This window comes from Anomaloglossus baeobatrachus, chromosome 1, assembly GCF_048569485.1.
Source record: "Anomaloglossus baeobatrachus isolate aAnoBae1 chromosome 1, aAnoBae1.hap1, whole genome shotgun sequence".
NCBI lineage: Eukaryota > Metazoa > Chordata > Amphibia > Anura > Aromobatidae > Anomaloglossus > Anomaloglossus baeobatrachus.
Genome location: NC_134353.1, coordinates 375824065 through 375850972, shown reverse-complemented (window position 1 = coordinate 375850972; position 26908 = coordinate 375824065).

Here is a 26908-nt window from a genome sequence, read left to right as displayed (position 1 = left end):
CTATGCATCAATAAGTAGGCAGAGGAGGAATCTGCTGTAAGGTATGCAAAAAGTAGGATATATCTGTAGTAAGTATAAAGTAGCCTTCAGCATGTCATGTCATGACCATATGAATGTATATTTTGTAGTACACAAATCGGCTAAGTGACTAGTATATAAGTCAATAATACATAAATGGTTTGTAAAATAAACTGTGTGCAATCTGATGTTTAATTGTGTGTACGATTTGATGTGTGTGTGTGTGTGTGTGTGTGTGCGACCTGATGTGTGTGGCTGTGCAATATGATGTGTGTGGATTTGCACTCCACCACAGGTCCTTGATGTGATGCATTGCACTGCAGGTCCTCCCGTTTTGCATCTGGTGAGTATGATTGTGGGGTCTTCTTCTTTCTTCTTTCTTTTGGAGGTGTCTGCTTTCTATAACAAAGTGTCCTGCAGTATTCTCTAACTTTTTTAGCTGTATGGACAATTCATTATTGAACCGCGACTAGGGCTTATTTTCGGGGTAGGGCTTATATTTAAGCCTTGTGCTGAAAATGATAAAAATTCCTGCTAGGCCTATTTTCGGGGTAGGCTTATTTTTGGGGAAACATGGTAGGCAGGGAAAATATGATGACGGTATAGTACTTAAATGAAAAGCAGTGGAAACTTCCGCTGAATGTGCACATCCCGATTAGCATTTTGGTGTTGCCTTCATCAGGGGTTGGGAATAATAAAGAGAAAGTGCTGTGAATAACAAAAATAATGAGAATACATTATGTAAGGGACAATGCTATACATAGTAAGAAATAATACTATGTAATGGGATGGAGCTGTATATAACAGAGAATGCTATATAATAAGGGATGACACCATACATAACTAGAGAGGATGCTAAGATAAGGCTACATTCCTGCAGCCTTGGGAAGTGTCAGTACGTGTGCTGCTCGATTTTTGTTCTCAGACAGTAAACAGACTCTTTGAGTATGGCCTATTCTGTAACTCAAAATTAGATCACAATAGGACATATGTCGCATATCTGATTCTTGGATCCATGATTTTCACAGATATCTGAATAAATCTATAACATTCTATGAATCCATGTGCTGTTTTACATGACTCCTGAAAGGCTGACTATAGGCCCTACCTTTTAACCAACCAACCATCCCCCACCCACCAGGGGTTCTTACCTAAAATAAACACCAAGACTGCGTGATGGATAAAAAAGGCCTCAACAGCCCCCGTTTATTGATACCAAAACATGAATATGCAAATATTTCAAAACATCCATTGAAGAATATCCAAAAGGAGGGGGTAAGTGAAGTTTGACAAAACCGTACGATGCTCCACCAACTTCCCTCAACCGCACCACACCAGTTCGAAGGCACCTAGCCAAATGTTGCCCACCCAATGTCCCGCTGGGACTCAACCCTGCAAGGACCCGAATCACCAATTACTTGCACCACCAGGGGTAACCCGCTCCTGCACTGGGTTCCCTCCCCCTCTCTTTTGCGCAGACCCCACCTTCAGATACCCCCCTCCTTTCCGCCACCGCGAGCAGCATGACCCCTTGTGCGTGCGAGTCCTCCGACACCAACAAAGCTTTTTCCACCCCGTCCATAAGCTCTAGAACCCAGATATCAATACTCACAGAGTTCAAATGAACGCCATCATGACGCAAAAACTCGGAGGATGGAGAGTCAAGTTCAATGTGTCGCACCGCGACACCACCCACGCGAGAAATAAAACACGCGACCTCCCGATTAACTTTTACCCGCGTCCTGTTTACATCCTCGACAGATCTGGTGCGCCTCCATTCCTGGCGCGCAACAATGTCTGACCACACTAGTACTAGACCCGGGTGGGATGACAGGAGCCGAAGGCAGTCACACTTGATATCACATATCAAGTCCCTGGACGCCTGGATACCTAAGCCATTCCCCCCCAAGTGCAGCACCAGAACATCCGGTGGTCTTTCCAGCTCAGAGTGACGTCGCCAGGTGGGCAACACCTCATTTCCCAGCATGCCTCTCACCCTGATCAAGCGCACCGTCTCTGTGTCTCTGCGGACTCCCAACTGACGACCGTTGGGTCTTACATCCGCCCGAAGGGCGACCCAGTAAATGAACGAATGGCCAAGTACCCATACCAGCAAAGCAGAACCTATAAAACAAAAAGTGACATGATAGAGAGGTGTGGGGGGGTTGGGTGGGGGTGAGAGGGTGGACCGGGAAGAGGAAAAGGAGGCAATCATGATCAAGTATAATCTCACAGTCCATAATCCCCCCTAGAGCCCCTTTACAGCAGCGCAGGCCGCACATAAGATCTGTACCTTGCGGACTCCCAGCGTCCAGCCTGTGCACTCAGTCCCCAACGAGCCGCCTGAGTCACTGCCCCAATCCTGAAGGAATGGGACGCAAACTCTGCTTCGTTGAGATCGCACTGCTGCAAGCATCTCCGAAAGATGCAGACAAACTGATAGCTAGACAAGGCAGACCCATCTTGGTGCGACAAAAAGGACCCCGTGCGAGTTCCCCTCACCTCCAGGAATGACGAAACTTGTTTGACCGGGCACACTACCAAGCTTGGTACCCCCCCAGAGTTCGACCCCAAGACCTCTACACAGCTGATACGTCTTGGACCGTTTCAAATGGCAGCGCACTGCATCCACCCCACATTCAACATCATTCAACCACAAGCCACCGTGACATTTTGTGTTTTTGCTGACTAGCTCACTGATCCTAAATGCACCAAAAAAAGCCAGAACAAACACAGTGCTAAACAACCGACACTTGTATTCCGAGAAATACACATGAGGCAAGACCTCAAGCAGTTTATTTAGCAGCTCGAAAGACACTGGGCGCCTCCAATCCTTCCATGCCACTTTCTTGTGATAGCCTTTTAACGCCTGACGCACCCATAAAATCTTTAGTAACGTCCCTCCAGCTGAGCAATTTGAAAAAGAAGACTATGCCGGCCAGCCTGCTAGCAACCGCCGACCATGACAGGCTGTCTTCTATCGCTCGGCCCAACATGAACAACAGCAGATAAACCCTTTCGCCCTCGGGTACATTTACCACCAACATCATCAACCAGCTGGAGCCATTGTTCCCACGCTGTTGTATAACTTCACCAAGTACTGGGCGCCACCGATTCTCAAATCAATTCCCAGGCTGGATGCAAATTAGATCCCACAACGAGGCGGGCCAAATCATCTTTTGCTGCTCCGCATCTGGCGCCAGCACCCGATAACGGTCCCACTGGAAGCGAGATAATGCATTATGATAGAATTCAACACACCTGGTACATGCACTGCACAAATCCACAGATTAAGGTTAAGACACTGCAACACTATATACCTTAAAAGGTCCACCACCGGGGGGGAATCCGACGTCAATTTATTGACACACTGAACTACACCCAGATTGTCATACATTAAGCACACCTTCCTATCTCTCAAGTCCTGTCCCCAAACCTCAATGGATACAACGATAGGGAAAAGCTCCAACAATGCCAAATTTCGGGTCAGGCCTGAGAACTGTCGCGGGCGGGGAGGACGCCACTGCGCTGCGCTCGCTAACGCTCGAGTCCGGCGCTGCTGCGATGGCTGCTCGGTGGCCCGGGTCCGGGGACTCGAGCGGCGCACCTCACCCGTGAGTGAAAGGGGTGGTTGGTTTGGGAGATTTTAGTCCATGACGCCACCCACGGGTTGTGGTGAGGTTGGGCACCACCACTGCTGGTGACGGGGATCCCAGGAGCGATGGTAGGGAGCAGCTGGGAGGTTGTTTTCCCCCCTCCGTGGGTAGGGGTTGGTGGTCCCGGGGCCCGGTGAGGTGACGGGGAGGCAGGGCTGGCAAGGTGCAGGGTCGCCTGGACTGCACAGCACGGTGCGGGATGGCATGATTGTACTCACTCAGCCACAAATGTACGCAAAGTCTCTGGTAAACCAAACGGCTGGATGGACGGGTCCCACAGCCAACTGCTGTGGTTTCTCCCGGACGGTTGGTGGTGGCTGCCTTTCCCTGCACCTTTGTGTATGTTCGGTCCCGATGGTTTCCCACCGGTAACCCGCTCCCCAGCGTGTATGTGTGCCGGAGGAGCCCTTTTGCCCGCAGGCTCTGGCCCTTGGAACTCTAGCTGTGGCGGTAGCTGTATTTCTTTCTACTGGTCGGACGGTTGCCTTCTATCGGGTCTTGGATGTTAGGAAACCCCTGGGGTTCCGGTCACTAACGGATTTGACCTCTTAACGGTGACTCCAAGCCTAGTCGGGCTCCGCAGGCCCTGCAGGTGTGTGCTGGCTTCACTTTGCTCCCCGGTTCGGTACCGGCGGGCCACCGCCCGACCCCGGTCCTACGGTTCTGCGTTGATCTGCCTCTCCTGCAGATGGCCACCATCGTCTCCCAACCTTGCTCTTAGTGCCCGGGCCACACACCCGGACACGGTCAGTTTACTCCTTCACCACACTTCACTCCACTCTCTTCCACTTCCCTAACTGAACTGTTTTCCTTTTCCCGCCTCCAGGACTGTGAACTCCTCAGTGGGTGGGCCCAACCGCCTGGCTCCACCCCACGTGGTGTGGACATCAGCCCCTGGAGGGAGGCAACAAGGATTTTGTGTCTGGCTGATGTGCCTGTCTCGGGGTGGGGGTGTGTGTTGTAGTACCTGTGACGACCTGGCTAGTACAGGGCGCCACAGAACCGCCAAGCCTCAGGCCACTTGCCAACACACCATCTGCCACCGAAGTATGCCCCAAAGCCACTGGACCCAGCTGCATCCGTATAAAGGACCAGGTCATCATTAGACACCACCTCCCGAACCCACAATGACCGCCCATTATACAGCTGCAAAAACCAAGACCACACTGTGAGGTCTGCCTCGTGCTCGACCTTCAAACGCACAAAATGTAAAGGGTGTAACACACCTGCTGTGGCTTGTGGCAGGCGACAGTAAAAAACTCTTCCCATAGGCAGAATCCTGCAAGCAAAATTAAGCTTTCCTCGAAGGAATTGTAAATCTCGCAAGCAAACTTTTTTGGCCATCAAGGCTCTTTAACACACTCTCTCAAGTCTAACAACTTATCCTCTGGCAACTGGCACTCCATAGCAACAGTATCCAATTCTATTCCCAAAAACTTCAAGACCGACACCAGCCCCTCTGTCTTCTCTGGTGCCAACAGAACACCAAATCGGCGTGCCACCTGCTCCACTGTCCGCAGCAGAAGGGAACATTGTGTAGATCCTGCAGGCCCCATGCACAAAAAATCGTCCAGGTAATGTAATACTGAATCCAAACCCGCCTCCTCTTTAATCACCTATTACAAAAAACAACTGAACTTTTCAAAGTAATAATAGGAAATGGAAGATCCCATAGACAAACAACAATCCATATAAAACTTGTCCTCCCACCAACATCCTAAAAGGTAAAAACTCTCTGGATGTACCGACAGCAGGCGGAAAGCGGCCTCAATGTCTGTTTTTGCCAAAAGTGAACCCCGGCCCAGCTTCCACAGCCATTCCAAAGCCCTGTCAAAACGGACATAAGATACAGACATGAGCTCGGGGTCAATACCGTCATTCACCGTTTTCCCGGCCGGATAAGACAAATAGTGAATCAGCCGGAACTTATTAGCTTCCATTTTGGGGATGAGCCCCAAAGGTGAAACTATTAAGCTGGGCAACGGAGGGTCATCAAATGGCCGCGCCATACGCCCTAATTCCACTTCCTTTCTTAAAATTACTTCTGAAATTACTTCTTCATGTAAGCGAGTTGACTGTAAATGTTTTAGACGGATCTCCCCAACAACCGACGGAATTTCAAAACCGAAACTAAATCCTTTCCACAACAATTCCGCCGCTTCCTGGTCAGGGTATCTACTTAAAAACGGCACTATCCGATCTACCTTCACTGGAGTCCTCCCTTTTTGAGAAAAACTCTGCGGCCTTTCCTTTTCCCTTCTTGAAGCATTTGAGGTAACTATGGGTGCTGCCACAACCCGAACACTCGTGCTTAAACCGGCAATTAGACCCGAAGCGATATTCCTTCCCATTAAACTGCCAACATACCCCCTTTTTTGGGTCCCGGCTAGGCGACAGATGACCCCCCGCCGGAATTCCCTGGAAAGGACTGCAGGGCTGACTGCGGCGCAGTAATCAGCCGCATCCACAAACTAATGTCCTTGCGATCCCACCTCAAACTAGGCCTAACTGCCTTCTGCTGACGAAACTGCTCGTCGTAGCGCAGCCTTGCCACCCTCCATAAGTTCTGTATGCCTCACTTATTGAATCTAAATAACAAAAAAGCACTGAATGGTTGTCAGGGGCCTTCTCCGCTACAGTGCTAGCCAATATCACGAAAGCTTGCAGCCAGTTCTGAAATGTGCCAGGAATGAGCCGATAACGCCGCCGCTCTTCCTCATCTCTCTTACTCTCATCATATTTAACCCTATCAAGGTTAAACTTCTCGAGCGGAAGCAAAGAAAAAATCTCCACATACTCATCTCTCCATATTTTCTCTCCAACCTCCTGTTTAAGGTGTTGCCCTAGCTGCCCATCAAAACACACATAAACCTCTCCATTCGCCCTGTCATCCAGCCGAACATCATCCACTGCAGTCGCCGGTGTTGAAATCGGTGCCACCACAACCAGCGCACTGACCACATTATCGCTAGATACTGACGTGACAGCCGCAACACCGTGACACCAGACACCCTGCCCTGCCCCGCCAGCCTCTCCCTTTGATATACCCTGCCATACCATACTAGGACCCCCTACAGGGGTAAACAAACCCCTGACCAATCGCAATAATTCGGACGCTAAACTGCCCTCACCCGGAACCAAGTTCACACCCGGCACGCCACTCATAACACCAGACACGCCACGTACAACTTCCACATCCGTACAGTTAGAAAAAGGGGAAACTGTGTTCTTACCAGGCTGACTCCGAGCAGGTCTCGAAACAGCCGTTACGTGCTCTTCACATCGTGCTCCAGCCGGTTTCTCCCCACCAGAGTCATCTTCATTGGGGTTGCTCTCTGAGATGATCCCAGGACCAGGGAGCCCACTCTTCTGCCAGCTCAACATGTGACCCGATCCGCCCACGACTGTTTGCAGTTTTGATGTCCGTGTTGTCCTTCTCTGCAGTCCTTTTTCTGGCCGGCATGGTTCTGAACCACCGCAAGAGGCATGCTGGACAGCATCCCCGCTAGCTCCTCCTGCCCACGATGATGTCCCGTCTCTGTCCAGGCCGTTCCTCCGCTCTCTCCGTCACCCAGACTCCACGAAGCAGGCTGCTTCCGTGTCACCGCCGCTGAAGCCCTGATATGCCGCACAGGCCGCAAATCCTGAGGTGAGGGCCACCGACCCACTTCCGGATCCCTGACGGACGCCCAAGGGTCCAGTGACGTCACGCCTGGGTCACTGGAGGTCATTTTGGGACCCCACAACGTCACTTCCGGGTCACCGGAGGACGCGCTGGGACCCCGCAACGTCACTTCCGGGTCGCCGGAGGACGTTTTGGGATCCCGGCGACGTCACTTCCGGATCACCGCAAATACTGGGGTGAGGGCTACCGTCCCACTTCTAGGTCCTTGAAGGAAACCCAAGGGTCCAGTGACGTCACCCCCAGGTCACCGGAGGTCGTTTTGGGACCCCGCGACGTCACTTCCACCAGACCACGTGATCATGCCTCCAGATCTCTAGCTAGATCCTCTAGCGGCCATCGCTCCTGGATCTCCTGCTGCCGCCAATGCCGCTGATCTTCTGCCGCTTCAGTTCCGCCGCTGGCTCCTAGGTGTTGACTCCGAGCTGAGGCGTTCGGGAGGTCTTGCTCTTCTCTGCCACTTCGGAGGCAGGGTGGTCGCAGGGTCTTCCACACTGCCGCCATTCACGGACCACCGCTGTAGCTGCTCCTGCAGCCATCGCTGTCCCCGCTGTTCGGCCATCCTCTTCATCTCCCCCATGAGGTCCTCCCCCCTGGCAATCTTCAGGATCCACAGACGATTCAAGATGCTCTCCAGGTAAAAAAGGACCATCCCTCACCCCTGACCTGACCAATATACGACCCCATCCCCAACCCCACCCCCCCAAGTGTCCAGAAGCAATCAAATCCCCCTTGCCCTAATTGACCCTACAACTCCACCCCGCAATGTAGTGCTAAACTGCCTTATCCACATTAACCCTATGCTGACCCAGTGGCCTAGCATCCCTCCTAGTCATTCTGCCCTCCCTTGAGCCGCTTTGGGGCAGCAGTATGGACTGTTCCTATTAACAGAATTACTTCAAGGCATACAGTACAGATACAGAAAAAATATTTACACCCAGTGCCCTCTGACATCTCATCTTATTAATTTTTTGCTCTTTCTTCTCCATCTGATAACACCTTCACGTCGATATCTTCCAGCCGTGATCCTTGTTACACTGATCACCGCAGCTCTGAAAATAACAAGGTCATGTAGTCATGTACACTACAGTTCAAAGGTTTGGGGTCACCTAGACAATTTTATCTTTTCCATGAAAAATCATACTTTTATTTATCAAATGAGTTGCATAATGAATAGAAAATATAGTCCAGACATTGACTAGGTTAGAAATAACAATTTTTACTTGAAATAATAATTTTCTCTTTCAAACTTTGCTTTCGTCAAAGAATGCTCCCTTTGCAGCAATTACAGCTTTGCAGACCTTTGGCATTCTAGTTGTTAATTTGCTGAGGTAATCTGGAGATATTTCACCCCATGCTTCCAGATGCCCCTCCCACAAGTTGGATTGGCTTGATGGGCACTTTTTGTGTACCATACGGTCAAGCTGCTCCCACAACAGCTCAATAGGGTTGACATCTGGTGACTGGGATGGCCACTCCAGATTACAGATAGAATACCAGCTACCTGCTTCTTCCCTAAATAGTTCTTGCATAATTTGGAAGAGTGCTTTATGTCATTGTCCTGTTGTAGGGTGAAATTGGCTTCAATCAAGCGCTGTCCACAGAGTATGGCATGGTGTGGAAAAAATTGAGTCATAGCCTTCCTTATTCAAAATTCCTTTTACCTTGTACAAATTTACCACTTTACCAGCACCAAAGCAATCCCAGATCATCACATTACCTCCACCATGCTTGACAGATGGCATCACGCACTCTTCCAGCATCTTTTCAGTTGTTCTGCATCTCACAAATTTTCTTCAGTGTGATCCAAACATCTCAAACTTCGATTCTTCTGTCCATAACACTTTTGTCCAATCTTCCTCTGTCCAATGTCTGTGTTCTTTTGCAAATATTAATCTTTTCCTTTTATTAGCCAGTCTCAGATATGGCTTTTTCTTTTCCACTCTACCCTGAAGGCCAGCATCTCAGAGTCGCCTCTTCACTGTAGACGTTGACACTGGCGTTTTGCCGGTACTATTTAATGAAGCTGCCAGTTGCGGACCTGTGAGGCGTCGACTTCTCAAACTAGAGACTCTAATGTACTTGTCTTGTTGCTCAGTTGTGCAGTGGGGCCTCCCACTTCTCTTTCAACTTTGGTTAGAGCCTGTTTGTCCTCTCCTCTGAAGGGAGTAGTACACACTGTTGTAGGAACTCTTTAGTTTCTTGGCAATTTCTCGCATGGAATATCCTTCATTTCTAAGAACAACAATAGACTGTCGAGTTTCACATGAAAGTTCTCTTTTTCTGGCCATTTTGAGAGTTTAATGAAACCAACAAATGTAATGCTCCAGATTCTCAACTAGCTCAAAGGAAGGTCAGTTTTATAGCTTCCCTAATCAGCAAAACTGTTTTCAGCTGTGCTATCATACTTATACAAGGATTTTCAAGGGATTTTTAAACATCCATTAGCCTTCTAACACAGCAAACACAATGTACCATTAGAACACTGGAGTAGTGGTTGTTGGAAAAGGGCCTCTATACACCTATGTAGATATTGCATTAAAAAACAGACGTTTGAAGCTAGAATAGTCATTTACCACATTAACAATGTATAGAGTGTATTTCTGTTTAATTTAATGTTAGCTTCATTGAAAAAAATGTGCTTTCCTTTAAAAAATAAGGAAATATCTAAGTGACCCTAAACTTTTGAACTGTAGTGTACATGACATCACAATTCATATGACACATTACTTCCATAATGACACAAGACAGAAAATCACTCGACAATGCGATTGGTGTTTTCAGGAGGTAATGCGACAAGTTCACCTCTTTATACACAAATGGCATCCAAGTGCTATCTTAGTTTTTTATGGGCCCAAATACTTAAATTGGCAAGTTTGATCTGTGACTCAGATCAAAATTAGACATGTCTCCGTATTTGATGTGGACCACTTGGTCTACAGACTATACAGTATATGAACAGGTGAATGGCCTCATGAACTATAATCGCTATAAGTTCTATCCATGAAAACATGTATAGAACAAGTATGTAAAATACTGATGAGCCCTTAACTGTGATGATCATGTTTGTAAGCAGAAACAAGGATATTTGCTATTTAAACAATATATAATTCAAAGCAAATACACTTGGTTTACTACACAGTACACAGAAAAATTATAGTATATAAGGGAAGGTATAGTGGTTTTCCCAATACTAAATCTTATAACTTGCAGAGCTCTGTAAATAGACCGAAGTATACATGCTCGATTTCCGCTCCATTCATTTCTTATAGGACTACCACAAAAGGCTGAGCATAGCACTATGGTTAAAGGATAACTTTTAAACTTAGGAAAACACCTTTAGGCCTCCTTCACACGTCTGCACAAAACACAAACGTTTTGCACAGTCCGTGGTGAAGGTGCATGTGTGTGTGTTCCGTGAGCTGTCTCTGTGCTATACATGTGACATCCGGAAAGCACACGGAAAGCATGAGATGGTATACTTACCTGTCCCCGGCACTGCTGTTACTTCAAGGTCCACGGTCAGTGCAGTGAATATGCAATGAGGGGGACCTGGAAGCAACAGCAGAGGCAGAGAGCAACACCGGAGACAGGTAAGTATATTTATTTCTATATGACTTCTATTTTCTACGGTACGTGTCACACTGGTGTCACACGAATCACATCAGTGTGCGGTCTGTGTGACATTCATCCTGCCGGCAGAAAACAGGCATGTTGTCGTGTAGCGCAAATGAACACATGATCCATGTGAAAACATAGACGCGTGCGCAAACCCATTGAATTTAATGGGTCTACGTGTGTCCCTGTCTCCGGTATGTGTGAAATCAGATGTCACACATACCGGAGACACACATATTTGAAAGAGACCTTACTTCCAAACGAGAAAACGAAGTGGATAATTGTAAATACTATTTTCACTTGACTTACTATATCATTTGGGCCTTTTTCAGCAGTCACACAGCTCCAAATGTTCCAGTTTGCAAAATCAATTAGGCCTCATACTGCTTTTATTTCCATAACCCCAACTGAACTTTGGCTAACTTTCAAGTTTTAAAGACATGGGATTGTTATCTAAAATATGTGACCTCTTCATCCTTTACTCTGAATTAAAGGACGTAGTTATATTTAAAATATGTAAAGTAAGTTGCTCCCATTCTAGAAACTTATGTGGGAACTTAAAAGTACATTGTAAGACAGCAAGAACAACAAAAAAAATTAGCATCGATTAAAATAATTTAGCTTATCATGGTAAGTAGAATTTCCTTTCGTACAATTAGGCCATGTGCACACATTACGTTTTTCTTGCGTTTTTTTATGTGTTTTTGAATGCATATTTATCACAAAAACTGAAGGAAATCCTGATGCCAACAAAATCAATAAAAATACTGAAGTCTTGCACATGTTGCTTATTTGTGACTTACAGATTTGGTACAGAAAATAATCTGCAGCATGTCAATTTTTTCAGCATTTTTGCAGCGTTTTTATTCACATATTAACTTCAATGAAATCAGTCTAAAATGCTACAAAAATGCAGATATAAAAATGATTGCAGATTTGCTGCGTATTTACTGCATTTTTGCTTGTTTTTTTGCATTGTTTTTTAGACAGCAGTAAATGCTATAAAGGTTGATAATAAAAACTTATTTGGCCTAAGTGTCAATATGAATGTCAAATGCCCCCTGGTTGTCCCAGGGGCTTATTCATATGGTAACTACGCTCCTGCATTGCTTACAGATGTATTAAACATATTATAATGGTTACATGAGGTTGTTATTTGATTTTGCATCTTGGGATGCTCATTTATTTGCACAGACTTAGGGCTCATTCATACGACTGTTCCGTTTTTGCAGTCTCTAAAAAAACGGTGCTGTTTTTTCACGGATGCAGCCGTGTGGCATCCGTGTGACAACCGCATCCATCCCATTTCGTTCTGTATATGGTCTGTGTCATCCATGTGACTTCCATTTTTTTTTTGCAGACCGCAAAAAAAACGGAAGGAGAGTTACATGAAGTCCAGGGTATCTGGCCAGATGCTGGTCCCCATATAAAGTCTATGGGGAACAGAATCTGTAAGGGGTAGGAGCAAGCTCTACATACTCACCGATCACTGCCACGGCTGTCATACTCCCGCAGCAGCTCTTTGTTCTTTTCGAGCCAGCCGCTCATTAGGTTCATGCATATTCACTAGAGATGAGCGAACCGGTCCCGGTTCGGCTCGAGGCCGGTTCGCCGAACGGGGGTCCCGTTCGAGTTCGGTTCGTCGAACGTTCGACTAACCGAACTCGAACGTATAGGCTATAATGGGAGGCAATCACAAACACATAAAAATGCATTATAAATGTACACAAACAGTTAATAAACATTGCCATAACACTTACCGGTCCTCGCGATCCCTTCTGCACTCTGTCTCCTGCCGCTATTCCATCCGATGATCGCTGAATCCTCCCGGTGACCTGCACTGCCAGCAGAGAAGCAGGACCTATCGTGACGTCAAAATAGCCATGTGACCAGTCACGTGGCTATTATCTCATTGGCTACAGACTGGTCACATGACTATGACACGTCATGTAGGACCTGCGAGTGCATCTCTCCGGTACACGGTGCACATATGTGTATCGCCGTGTACCGGCGACATGCTCTAGCACACGGTCGACTCCCCGTTCCGTTAGGGACCGGCTGACACAGCCGGTCATTAACGGAGATCACCGTTGCCATAGCAACGCAGTTAGCGGTGACGTCACCGCTAACCGCGGCTCCGGGAGCACCGTTGCTATGGTAACGCGTCTGTCAGCGTTACCGCTAGCAGCCAGCAGTGATCACTCACGGAGTGAAGGCTGCACGCTGCTTCCCGATTGTAGTGAGCATTGTAGTTAGGATGGAGGTTCCCCAGCCCCAAGTGATGCCCCTCACTACAATCGTCACTACTACTACACTAGAAAGAAAGAAGACAGAAGAGCAGGATCGTGGAGGGCTGACAGGGGTAATAAAGATGGAGTCTCTAATGTGTCTGTGTATTTATTTCTATTAAAGTATTTTTTCTCTGTGTGGTGTCTTTTTTTAACCCTTTATTGGAGATTCTTAATGGCCGGGTCAAACGTGCCTGACATTAAGAATCTCTGGCTTAATACTGGCTGGTAAAACAAAGCCAGTATTAACTCATGATTACCCAACAAGCCACCCGGCTCCAGGGCTGTTGGAAGAGTTGGATACAGCGCCAGATGATGGCGCTTCTATGAGAGCGCCATTTTCTGGGACGGCTGCGGACTGAAATCCGCAGCAGAGGCGCCCACAAACCTCGGGCTAACCTGTGCTGCGGATTCCAATCCCCAGCTGCCTAGTTGTACCCGGCTGGACACAAAAATAGGGCGAAGCCCACGTCATTTGTTTTTTAATTATTTCATGAAATAAGTGAAATAATTAAAAAAACCGGGCTTCCCTATATTTTTGGTTCCCAGCCGGGTACAAATAGGCAACTGGGGGTTGGAGGCAGCCCGTGGCTGCCAGCTGTACCTGGCTAGCATACAAAAATATGGCGAAGCCCACGTCATTTTTTTGGTGGGCAAAAAACTTCTGCATACAGTCCTGGATGGAGTATGCTGAGCCTTGTAGTTCTGCAGCTGCTGTCTGCTCTTCTCCATACAGACAGACAGCAGCTGCAGAACTACAAGGCTCAGCATACTCCATCCAGGACTGTATGCAGAAGTTTTTTGCCCCCTGAAAAAATTATGTGGCTTCGCCATATTTTTGTATGCTAGCCAGGTACAGCAGGCAGGTACGGCTGCCCCCAACCCCCAGTTGCCTATTTGTACCCGGCTGGGAACCAAAAATAAAGGGAAGCCCTTTTTTTATTATTTCATGAATTTCATGAAATAATTAGAAAACAAATGACGTAGGCTTTGCCCCATTTTTGTGTCCAGCCAGGTACAACTAGGCAGCTGGGATTGGAATCCGCACCACCGGTTGGCCTGAGCTTTCTGGGCCCCACTGCTGCGAATTGCAGTCTGCAGCCACCTCAGAAAATGGCATTTTCATAGAAGCGCCATCTTCTGGCGCTGTATCCAACTCTTCCAGCACCTGCCTGCTATACCTGGCTAGCATACAAAAATATGGCGAAGCTCACGTCCTTTTTTTGTAGCTTTTTGGCAAAAAAAAAAAAAAATGCTTCCCTGGATTTTCCATTGCCAGTGAAGGTAACACCAAGCAGTGGGGGTTAGCAGCCAGTAGCTGCTTGGATTACCCTTAGCTAGCAATACAAAAAATGCAGTGGGAGCTAACATATATTTTTTTTAATTATTTATTTAAATAACTAAAAATAAAATGGGCTTCCCTGTATTTTGATTGCTGGACATCACAGTGCTGTAAAAATAAATCTTTAAAAAAATGACGTAGCGCTCCGCGGTATTTTTGATTCTCAGCGCAGATAAAGCAGACAGCTATGGGTTGCCACCCCCATCTGCCTGCCGTTACCTTGGTTGGCAATCAAAATACAGGGAAGCCCATTAATTTTTTCTATTTAAAAAATAGTTAAAAAAAAAAAATTACGTTGGGTCCCCCCATTTTTGATAGCCAGCTAGGGTAAAGCAGACGGCTGTAGCCTGAAAACCACAGCTGGCAGCTTTACCGTGGTTGGGGATCCAATGTGGAGGTCCCCTCAGGCTCTTTTTTATAATTATTTTATAAATATTAATAATTACACAATAAAAGTAGGGGACCCCCCAAATTGGATCACCAGCCAAGGTAAAGCGGACAGCTGTGGTCTGGTATTCTCAGGGTGGGAAGGTCCATAGTTATTGGGCCTTCACAGCCTAAAAATAGCAGGCCGCAGGCACCCCAGACGTGGCGCATCCACTAGATGCGCCAATCCTGGCGCTTCACCCCAGCTCATCCCGTGCCCTGGTGCAGTGGCAAACGGGGTAATAAATCGGGTTGATACTAGCTGTAAAGTCACCTGAGATCAAGCCCAGCAGTTTGTGATGTCATGGCGTCTATTAGATACCCAACATCATAAACTGTCAGTACTAACAAAAACAAAAAATCGACAAAAGAAATTTATTTGAAAAAACAGTCCCCAAAACATTTCCTCTTTCACCAATTTATTGTAAGAAAAAAAATAAAGGGGTCCCACGACGACTCTGGACCGTCTAGAATATGGGGGGGAGACACTCAGGGAACGTATCCCCCATTTTCTAGGAGTGCGGACCCTTCATGTGAGGAGTGTGGGTGCAATGAATCTGCACTCACTCTCCCCGGGTCCACAGCAGCAGAGTCCATGTCGTAATGGTTGCTACCAAAGCTGCAATGCCCTGCTCATGAGGTAAGGGCATACCTAATCAGGAGAACTACTGTAGAGGAAGCTCTGCTCACTGGTATATAGGTGCTCAGAGGTAATAATAGATAAAATTAGTGAGTAACCTCGGCACTCTATATCTCCCAGACTAAGTCAGTAAGTCACAACGGATAGTAATGCAAAATCACTCTTTATTGGTCCGTATTAAGAAATTTTTTTTTTCATAAGCATATATGTTTTTGTCCAAAACAAGTTACAAATGACGTTTCGGCCTGAGCCTTCGTCAGATTGGACTTATCTGCATGTAATCATGAAAAATGACAATAATCAGTATCACATAAGAGTGAGAGAACAATAACATAAACTCGAACAATGTAGAGGTACAATTGGGATGCAGCAAAAAAATTGCAACACAGCAAGAAATGAAACACATGATACAAATGTCATAATACAGTACAAGGACAATATAGTAATGACAAATATGGGGTCAGAGTAGACTTAGACAGCTCTGGTACGAAAGAGATGTCAATCATAAAGTAACATGTGCAGTAGGTGTAGAGCTACACTATGCATGGCAGAGCTAATGGGTAGACCGACCATAGAAAAAGTAGAGAAAAAGTGGAGAAAAAGTGGAGAATAAGTGGAACATAAGAGGAGAAAAAGTGGAGAAAAAGTGGAGAAAAAAGTGGAGAAAAAGTGGAGAAAAAGTGGAGAAAAAGTGGAGATTAAGAGGAGAAAAAGTGGAGAAAAAAGTGGAGAAAAAGTGGAGAAAAAGTGGAGCATAAGTGGAGAAAAAGTGGAGAAAAAGTGGAGAAAAAGTGGAGCATGAGAGGAGAAAAAGTGGAGAAAAAAGTGGAGAAAACGTGGAGAAAACGTGGAGAAAAAGTGGAGAAAAAGTGGAGCATAAGAGGAGAAAAAGTGGAGATTAAGAGGAGAAAAAGTGGAGAAAAAGTGGAGAAAAAGTGGAGAAAAAGTGGAGCATAAGAGGAGAAAAAGTGGAGAAAAAAGTGGAGAAAAAGTGGAGAAAAAGTGGAGAAAAAGTGGAGATTAAGAGGAGAAAAAGTGGAGCATAAGAGGAGAAAAAGTGGAGAAAGTGGAGAAAAAAATGGAGAAAAAGTGGAGAAAAAGTGGAGAAAAAGTGGAGAATAAGAGGAGAAAAAGTGGAGAAAAAGTGGAGAAAAAGTGGAGAATAAGAGGAGAAAAAGTGGAGAATAAGTGGAGAAAAAAATGGAGAAAAAGTGGAGAAAAGTGGAGAAAAAGTGGAGCATAAGAGGAGAAAAAGTGGAGAAAAAGTGGAGAAAAAGTGGAGAAAAAGTGGAGCATAAGAGGAGAAAAAGTGGAGAAAAAAGTGGAGAAAAAGTGGAGAAAAAGTGGAGCATAAGAGGAGAAAAAGTGGAGAAAAAGTGGAGAAAAAGTGGAGCATAAGAGGAGAAAAAGTGGAGAAAAAGTGGAGAAAAAGTGGAGAAAAAGTGGAGCATAAGAGGAGAAAAAGTGGAGAAAAAGTGGAGAAAAAAGTGGAGAAAAAGTGGAGAAAAAGTGGAGAAAAAGTGGAGAAAAAGTGGAGAAAAAGTGGAGATTAAGAGGAGAAAAAGTGGAGAAAAAGTGGAGAAAAAGGGGAGCATAAGAGGAGAAAAAGTGGAGAAAAAAGTGGAGAAAACGTGGAGAAAACGTGGAGAAAAAGTGGAGAAAAAGTGGAGAAAAAGTGGAGAAAAAGTGGAGCATAAGAGGAGAAAAAGTGGAGAAAAAAGTGGAGAAAACGTGGAGAAAAAGTGGAGAAAAAGTGGAGCATAAGAGGAGAAAAAGTGGAGATTAAGAGGAGAAAAAGTGGAGAAAAAGTGGAGAAAAAGTGGAGAAAAAGTGGAGAAAAAGTGGAGCATAAGAGGAGAAAAAGTGGAGAAAAAAGTGGAGAAAAAGTGGAGAAAAAGTGGAGAAAAAGTGGAGATTAAGAGGAGAAAAAGTGGAGCATAAGAGGAGAAAAAGTGGAGAAAAAAGTGGAGAAAAAGTGGAGAAAGTGGAGAAAAAAATGGAGAAAAAGTGGAGAAAAAGTGGAGAAAAAGTGGAGAATAAGAGGAGAAAAAGTGGAGAAAAAGTGGAGAAAAAGTGGAGAATAAGAGGAGAAAAAGTGGAGAATAAGTGGAGAAAAAAATGGAGAAAAAGTGGAGAAAAAGTGGAGAGAAAGTGGAGAAAAAAATGGAGAAAAAGTGGAACACCCTTTGGTACCTTTCATGTGGCACTAAGGGGTGCTTAGCTTTGTATTTAGCCAAAAAAATGAAAAAAAAATGACATAGGGTTCCCCCTAGTTTTGTAGCCAGCTAGGGTAAAGCAGACGGCTGCAGCCTGCAGACCACAGCTGGCAACCTCACCTTGGCTGGTAATCCAAAACTGAGGGCACCCCACGCTGTTATTTTAAATTAAATAAATAATTTAAAAAAAAAACACGTAGGGGTCCCCCAAAATTGGATCACCAGCCAAGGTAAAGCAGACAGCTGGGGCCTGATATTCTCAGACTAGGGAGGTCCATGGTTATTGGAATCTCCCCAGCCTAAAAATAGCAGGCCGCAGCCGCCCCAGAAGTGGCGCATCCATTAGATGCGCCAATCCTGGTGCTTCGCCCCAGCTCATCCCGCGCCCTGGTGCGGTGGCAAACGGGGTAATATTTGGGGTTAATACCAGATGTGTAATGTCACCTGGCATCAAGCCCTGGGGTTGGTGAGGTCAGGCGTCTATCAGATACCCGACATCACCAACCCAGTCAGTAATAAAAAAAAAATACACGACAAACACATTTTTATTTGAAAAAACACTCCCCAAAACATTCCCTCTTTAACCAATTTATTAGATTGAAAAACAAATCCAGGTCTGGTGTAATCCAAGGGGTTGCCATGACGATGCACACTGTCCCAGTCAATGAAGAGCAGGATGTTCCCCATTGGCTGGGAGAGCAGTGCAGTGACCTGAGCTAACATCAATGGGTCAGCCCAGGTCACTGCAGGGGGGTGACAAGTGCTGCTGTCAGTGAGGTACATTACCTGCGCTGATCTCCAGCACACTGACAGCCCCTGTCACTGAGGTCAATGACCGGCGCCTTCACATCAAGTATCGCGAGAGGTCCGTGACGTCACCGCCAGTGTCAGTCTCGGGTCGGAAGCGATAGGTGATGTGACAAGCGGCGGCCATGGAGGACAGTGACAGCGCTGAGGTCGGGATGGCGGGACTTCATCACCGCAGGTAAGCCGAGCGAGCGAGCGAGCGAGCGGGCGGGCGGGCGGGGGGGGGGGGTGGATGTGTGTGTGTGTGTGTGTTTGTGTATGTGTATGTATGTGTACATGCCGCGGGCAGGAGGGGGTGGAGCGAGCTGAGCGGGAAAGTGTGGGCTTCCTGCACGTAACTAAGATAAACATCGGGTTACTAACCAAAGCGCTTTGCTTGGATACCCGATGTTTATCTTGGTTACCAGCTTGTGGCAGGCTGCCAGCGATGGCTCCTGCTCACTGTAGCTGTAAAAAGCCCTGCTTTTTGCTGCTAGAACCGTTCTCGAACGTATCTAGAACTATCGAGCTTTTAGCAAAGAGCTCGAGTTCTAGTTCGATCTCGAACAGCCCAAAAATCACTCGAGCTTAGAACTGGAGAACCACGAACCACGAACCGCGCTCAACTCTAATATTCACTTCTCCCCCATCTGATTGGTTACAGTCAGACACACCCCCACACTGAGTGACAGCTGTCTGACTGCAACTAATCACAGCCGCCAGTGGACAGGTCTATAGCGTAAAGTACAACAAATAAATAAATTACATTTTTAAAAAAAAAACAGCGTCCCCCCCCATATTGATATTAGACAAGATAAAGCCTCAAAACTGCTAGATGGTATTTTCAGGATGGGGAGATCTACGTCACAAGGAGCCCCCCAGCCTAAAAATTTCAGCCTGCAGGCGGCCGGAATCGCCGCATCTATTAGATGCGACAGTCCCGGGACTTTACCCAGCTCATCCCGTTGCCCTGGTGCGGTGGCAAACAGGGTAATATATGGGGTTGATACCAGATGTGTAATGTTACCTGGCATCAAGCCCAGAGGTAAGTGATATCAAACATCACTAACCCCGTTAATAATTAACAAAAATAGACGACAAACACATTTTTATTTGAAAAAAAACTCCACAACACATTCCGTCTTTCACCAATTTATTGTAAAGAAAAAACAAATCCAGTTCTGGCGTAATCCAATAAGGGGGTCCCACGACTTTCCAAACTCACTGTCCCAGTCAATGAAGAACAGAACGTTCCCCATTGGCTGGGAGAGCAGTGCAGTGACCTGAGCTAACATCATGAGGTTAGCCCAGGTCACTGCAGGGCATGACCAGCGCTGACTTCAGGAGGCTAGTTAGGTACATTAACTGTGGCGATGGAAGCTGCTGCACTCCTGACGTGAGCGGTAGTCAGTGAGTTCAATGATCGCCGCATTCACAATGGAGGTATCGAGAGCGGCCTGTGACGTCAACGCTAGTCACGGTCTCGGGCCGCCCGCAAGAGGTGATGTGAGAACGCGGCAGGCATAGAAGTCAGTGACAAGCGCTGACGTCAGGAGTGCAGGAATTCATCATTGCAGATGATGAATTTTACTAACCTCCTGACAGCAATGCTCATCTTCCCTGTGGCTCTTCCCACACTCCACACTGCAGTGCGGGCAGCTGCTGACACTGCAGTGCGGGCAAATGCTGACACACTGCCGTGCGAGCAGCCACGGGGCTGGCGCGGGAGTGGGACACAGACTGCAGGGGCACCCAACGGAAGTCACATGGAAGTGCTTCCGTGTGGCTTCTGGGGATTTTGTGGACCCATTGACTTGTATTGAATCACAGTCTACGGAACAGAATAGCACATGTTTCATAATAACGGAACGGACATGCGGCATCCGATGTGTTTTTTTGTAGGATCGGATGCACAGGGAAGTGCTTCCATGTGCCATCCGATCCTACACAAAAGACATTGAAAAGGTGGTCCTGTCAGTAGGTTCGCAAAAAAACAGGAACTGACCAGGACAAACGGAACGGTCGTCTGAATGAGCCCTTAGTTCTCTCTTTGTGAGACTCCCATACTTTCACACTTTGGACCAATTGTTCACACACACCCTGTTTACTTTCCTTTTTTCTTTTACTTATACATGTTTAGCTATTTACCATATGCATCTGTTATATTCTAAGTGTGCATACCTTTCCACATTATATTTACAACCAATGTGATGGTTTGATTCAGACAACAATATTTTTATATTGTGCCCTAGATCTGTTTTTTTAATACTACAAATTCCCCTATTTTTTTAAATGGTTTTAATATGTATTCCTTTGAATTGATGTATTATTAAAGGATTTTTACCTTAATCATTGGAGAAGAGAGTCTCTTTTTTTCTGGTAGATCTATAGAAATGGACAGAATGCGCAACAGAGAAAGTGACAGAGAGAGCAACAGACATAATAAAGTTGTACCGTGTGGAGTTTATTGGAAAGTTTTTTATGATTAAATAAATAAAAAAAAAATAACCTGTGGAATTCAACAAAGTCCACAAATGGAAACTTAAAAAACAGAAAAGAGACAAAAAAAAACAAGACAGACACTGTCCCTCATTCACCAATTTATTAGAAAGCAAACTTCCCAGGCAGGTCCAACGTAGTCGAGCAGTTTGCACAACGTTCCATTACGTACGTAGATCAAAGGCTATACAGTCCCTGACAGAAGTTCTGTCGCTTATCCATGTTATGTAAATAAAAGCTTATAACCTGACTTTAGATTCATCCATTGGTTTCATAAATTACTATTTTGAAAGCTGAAGCCCTCCCAAATTTGGTTTAGGTTATGAAAATAAAGTTACTGCAAAGCTGAAATATTGATCATTTAATGAACTCAGAAAGGTCAGATTTTGGCAAGACAAAAGTTTTGTCACCTTGTCATATAATGCACCCAATCCTAGTTTACATCCGCACCTGTGCTTACTAAATGATCGGTTAATTAGTGGTTGTGTAAAACAAGAAACCCAACACCCCAGATCTTCAGTTGAACTGCACCTTGACCTCTGACAACTTGCCAAAAATTCACCCTGCGACCAAAGCCTTGATTATCAAGAGGCTGAAGAACAGATCCACTGCAGAGGTTGCTGGCACCTTTAATGTGTCTCAGCGTCAAGTACAAATAATTAAAAAAAAGATTTGAAGAGACTGGAGATGTTTTTGACAAGCCCAGGTCCGGCAGACCCTGCAAGACAACTGCTCAGGAGGAACGTTTGTTGGTTAGAAAATCCAAAGCCAGACCTTCTTCCACTGCAGCAGAGCTCCAAAAGGCCTGGTCACCTCAAGTCCCTGTGTCAACTAGAACAGTTTGTAGGATTCTGTCTCAAAATGGCCTTCATGGTCGAATCAGTGCCCAGAAGTCATCACTAAACAAAAGGCAATTAAAAAACTGTGTGGCATTTGCCAAGTCCCACAGCCTGCTAAACAGATGGACGCTAGAAAAGTGGCAGAAGGTGGATTTCTCTGATGAATCTTCAGTTGAATTACACCACAGCCACTGCAAATACTGCAGGAGACCTACTGGAGCCCGTATGGATCCAGAAAACAGTTAAGTTTGGTGGTGGAAAGATCATGGTCTGGGGTTACATTCAGTATGGGGGTGTGCGAAACATTTGCAAGGTGGAAGGCAGTGTCAATAGCCTAAAATATCAAGAAGTATTAGCTAGCTATTACATTCCCAATCATAAAAGGGGTCAAATTCTTCAGCAGGATGGTTCTTCATCTCATACATCCATCTCTACAACAAAGTTCTTTCTGGCAAAAAAGATCAAGGTGCTCAAGGACTGGCCAACCCAGTCACCAAACATTAACATCATTGAGCATGTTTGGGGTAGGATGAAAGAGGAAGCTACACCTGAGGAAAGCAAGGGGATCTTGCTGAAACGCGTTGTGAAGTGATAACAAGAGCTTTATTTTAACAATAAAGCCTTATCTTCAAAAGACCATTCAGATTCAAATCCATTATTAGCGCTCAAAGACCGGTTTTCATCATTATTATCCACATTGTCTACTCCCGAAAGAGGAAGCTAGGAAGACAAAACCAAGGAATCTAAATGAACTCTGGGAGGCATGTAAAACTGCATTCTTTGCTATTCTTGATGACTTCATCAATAAATTGTATGAATCATTGTTGAACTGCATGGATGCAGTCCTTCAAGCTCATGGAAGTCACACAAAATATTAAATATGGCTCTTATAGCACCACATCTTCATTCACCAATGTTATGCAACATATCTTTGCATTAGAAGTTAATTATTTGTTTGAATTTTACATTACTTTCTGTGGGCGACAAAACTTTTGTCTTGCCAAAATCTGACCTTTCTGGGTTCATTAAATGATCAATATTTCAGCTTTGCAGCAACTTTATTTTCATAACCTAAACGAAATTTGGGAGGGTTTCAGTTTTCAAAAGAGTAATTTATGAAACCAATGGATGAATTTAAAGTCAGGTTATAAGCTTTTATTTACATAACAGGGATAAGCGACAGAACTTCTGTCAGGGACTGTAGAACCTCAGAACAAGGCTCCATAGACCTTGAGCAGCATCCAATCCCAGCTTACTCTGTGCACCATAAGACCAGGGACTCTAATCAGTGGTGACATCAGGAATAGCACCCCTCATCACTCTGATACCCAGCGACTGTGATGAGTGGTGATGTCACTGTTCATCAAAGTCGCCTGGTATCAGAGTGACAATTTTTGTATTGTACTTTTTTGGGTGTATTTTATTCTTTTTACTTTCTGAGTTAGTAATGGGCGTGTCTGATAGATGCCTCTCCATTAGTAACCCCTGGGCTTGATGCCAGCTGACATTACGCAGCTAACATCTACCAAAAACTATAATACCGATTGTCACCGTATCAGGGCAGCTAGGACGAGTGAAGTACCAAAAATGGCATGTCTAATATTATGCGCCACTTGTGGGGTAGCTGCGGGCTGGTATTTTTAGGCTAGGAAGGGCTCAAATAAACATGGACCTTCCCAGCCTGATAATATCAGCTCTCAACAGTCTGCTTTAACTTGGCTGGTTATCAACAATAGAGGAGACCACATGTCATTTTTTTTAAATTATATAATCCTAAAAAGCTATTCAATATGCTCCACAGGGTGCAACTTTATTATGTCAGGGGGTTGAGAAATTATAGACTACAGTTCAAAAGTTTGGTGTCACCCAGTCAATTTTGTCTTTTCCATGAAAAATCATACTTTTATTTGTCAAATGAGTAGCATCAAAAATAGAATATATAGTCCAGACATTGACTGGGTTAGAAATAATGATTTTTTCTTGAAATAATAATTTTTTCCTTCAAACTTTGCTTTCGTCAAAGAATGTTCCCTATGCAGCTATTACAGCTTTGCAGACCTTTGGCATTTTAGCTGTTAATTTGCTGAGGTAATCTGGAGATATTTCACCCCATGCTTCCAAAAGCCCCTCCCACAAGTTGGATTGGCTTCATGGGCACTTTTTGCGTATCTTACGTTCAAGCTGCTCTCACAACAGCTCAGTAGGATTGAGATCTGGTTACTGGGCTGGCCACTCCATTACAGATAGAATACCAGCTGCCTGCTTCTTCCCTAAATAGTTCTTGCATAATTTGGAGGTGTGCTTTGGGTCATTATCCTGTTGTAGGATGAAATTGGCTCCAATCAAGCGCTTTCCACAGCATATGACATGGCGTTGCAAAATGGATGATAGCCTTCCTTATTCAAAATCCCTTTTATCTTGTACAAATATCCCTCTTCATCAGCACCAAAGCAACCCCAGACCATCACATTACCTCCACCATGCTTGACAGATGGCGTCAGGCACTCTTCCAGCGTCTTTTCAGTTGTTCTGCGTCTAACAAATGTTCTTCTGTGTGATCCAAACACATCAAACTTTGAACCATCTGTCCATAACACTTTCTTCCAATCTTTCTCTGTCCAATTTCTGTGTTCGTTTGCCCATATTAATCTTTTCCTTTTATTAGCCAGTCTCAGATATGGCTTTTTCATTGCCACTCTGTCCTGAAGGCCAGCATCCCGGAATCACCTCTTTACTATAGACGTTGACACTGGCGTTTTGCGGGTACTATATAATGAAGCTGCCAGTTGAGAACCTGTGAGGCATCGATTTTTCAAACTAGAGACTCTAATGTACTTCTCTTGTTGCTCAGTTGTGTAGCGGGGCCTCCCACTTCTCTTTCTACTCTGGTTAGAGCCTGTTTGTGCTCTCCTCTGAAGGGAGTAGTACACACCGTTGTAGGAAATCTTCAGTTTCTTGGCAATTTCTCACATGGAATAGCCTTCATTTCTAAGAACAACAATAGACTGTATATTTTCACATGAAAGTTCTGTTTTTCTGGCCATTTTGAGAGTTTAATGGAACCAAAAATGTAATGCTTTAGATTCTCTACTAGCTCAAAGGAAGGTCAGTTTTATACCTTCCCTAATCAGCAAAACTGTTTTCAGCTGTGCTAACATACTTATATAAGGATTTTCAAGGGATTTCTAAACATCCATTAGCCTTCTAACACAGTAAACACAATGTATCATTAGAACACTGGAGTGGTGGTTGTTGGAAATGGGCCTCTATACACCTAGGTAGATATTGCATTCAAAACCAGACGTTTGCAGCTAGAATAGTCATTTACCACATTAACAATGTATAGAGTGTATTTCTGTTTAATTTAATGCTAGTGTCATTAAAAAAAATGTGCTTTTCTTTCAAAAATAAGGAAATATCTAAGTAACCCTAAACTTTTGAACTGTAGTGTATGTATATATCTGTCTATATGTCTGTATATCTATGTCTGTATCTATGTTTGTCAGTCTATGTCTATCTATATCTATTATCTATTATGTATCTCTACAGCATTCATTGATGTCCACAAAAGCTATAAAAAAAACTCAGGTGAAAAATGCAAAAACACACAAAAATGCACTGAAAAGTAGGCAAGAACAAGTGTTTTTGTCTCCATGTTTTTCCTGCCAAAAAACGCAGAAATTATGCAGTAAGTTCTGCATACAAATGATCTACGTGTGCACATACCGTGAGTAGATACACATGGTTATATTGGTTCCATCTTGCATGAAGTGATTATAGAGCCCTCATAGAGGTCTCTGAAGGAATTCATTCCTTCAGGCATATGGTGGTGTATTCAGTAAGAACATGCACCAATCTGTCAGAAACACCATACTGTCATAGAAATATTAAGGTATAAGGTACAACATATTCAAGTGTCCTTCTGCAATTGCAAGGTTAAGCTCAGTAAATATAAAGTGCATTCCATGGACAACTTACTCGGTATATGTGGGCCAGTCTATCAGTCTGCTCCCGTTGCCCCAAAACACATTTTGTGATTATGATTACTGTTAGGCTACATGCACACGACCGTCCCGTGCGGTCCGCAAAAACGTTCCTGTTTTTTCACGAATGTATCCGTGTGACATCCGTTCCATTCCGTATACGGGCCATGTGACATCCGTGTGCCTTCCGTTTTTTTTGCGGACCGCAAAACACGGAAGCAGCTAAATTGATAAGTAGATGGATAGATAGAGTAGTAGATAGATAGATAGATAGATAGATAGATAGATAGATAGATAGATAGATAGATAGAGGAATAGATAGAGAGACAGAGAGATAGATAGAGGGATAAATAGAGAGATGAATGAATGGAGGGATAGATAGAGGGATAGCTAGAGGGATAGATAGATAATAGATGAGAAAGACATATATAATGTCCCACTCCCCAGCATTTTGTAATCTTGCACCCTTTAGTGCCTTTCATGTGGCACTAAAGGGTGCCTAGCCTTGTATTTAGCCAAAAAATAAATACATTTTTTTTAAAAAAAAGATGTGGGGTCCCCCCTATTTTTTGTGGCCAGCTCGGGTAAACCAGATGGCTGCAGCCTGCAGACCACAGCTGGCAGCTTCACTTTGACTGGTAATCCAAAACAGAGGGCACCCCATGCTGTTTTTTTAAATTTAATAAATAATTTAAAACAAAAAAATGTGGTGTCCCCCTAAATTGGATCACCAGCCAAGGTAAAGTGGACAGCTGTGGTCTGGTATTCTCAGACTAGGGAGGTCCGCTGTTCATGGACCCTTCCCAGCCAAAGAATAGCAGGCCACAGCTGCCTCAGAAGTGGCGCATCCATTAGACGTGCCAATCCTGGTGCTTTGCCCCAGCTCATCTCGATGCCATGGTGCGGTGGCAAACT